The following is a 340-nucleotide window of genomic DNA, read 5'->3' as shown; positions in this document are numbered from 1 at the left end:
AAGGCCCCGGGGCAAGTGCCGTTATAGTAGCGGCGGCTTCGAAGGCCCCCCCGGGCAAAGCTGCGGACGCACGATCCGGGGTGGGGATGGGTGGGTGGGTGGGACGAGGGCTACACCCACGTGGGCCCGGCCCCCATCCCCTGTCTCCCAGCCAATCGGGTTACGGCTCACTCGAGGCCGAGTCGACCTAGGGGAGGACGGGGAATCGAGCTCGGGGGCCACTGGCGGTTTTCGCCGCCGCCGCTCCCGGAGGCGAAGGGAGAAAAAAAAAAATTTTAATCTGCGATTACGGAATGCCTCGGAATGGCGAAATGGAACGGCGGGAATATTTCCGAGTTTT

The 340-nt window shown here is 63.5% G+C and overlaps 1 protein-coding gene across 1 annotated transcript in view; it reads right to left on the bottom strand.

Annotated features, from left to right (window-relative positions):
- Window positions 1–273: 273 nt before the first annotated feature.
- Window positions 274–340, bottom strand: part of LOC142905265 (taperin-like) — a 42054-nt gene continuing 41987 nt past the window's right edge. Inside the window, exon 4 of the mRNA XM_076056237.1 lies at window positions 274–340. This exon is cut by the window's right edge and continues 2245 nt beyond it. The gene's annotated coding sequence lies outside the window, so the exon portion shown is untranslated.

The sequence above is a fragment of the Petromyzon marinus genome, chromosome 74 (genome assembly GCF_048934315.1).
Source record: "Petromyzon marinus isolate PM22_M1 ecotype Great Lakes invasive population chromosome 74, UKy_Petmar_22M1.pri1.0, whole genome shotgun sequence".
Classification (NCBI taxonomy): Eukaryota; Metazoa; Chordata; class Hyperoartia; order Petromyzontiformes; family Petromyzontidae; genus Petromyzon; species Petromyzon marinus.
This window is presented reverse-complemented; position numbering and strand designations above follow the sequence as displayed.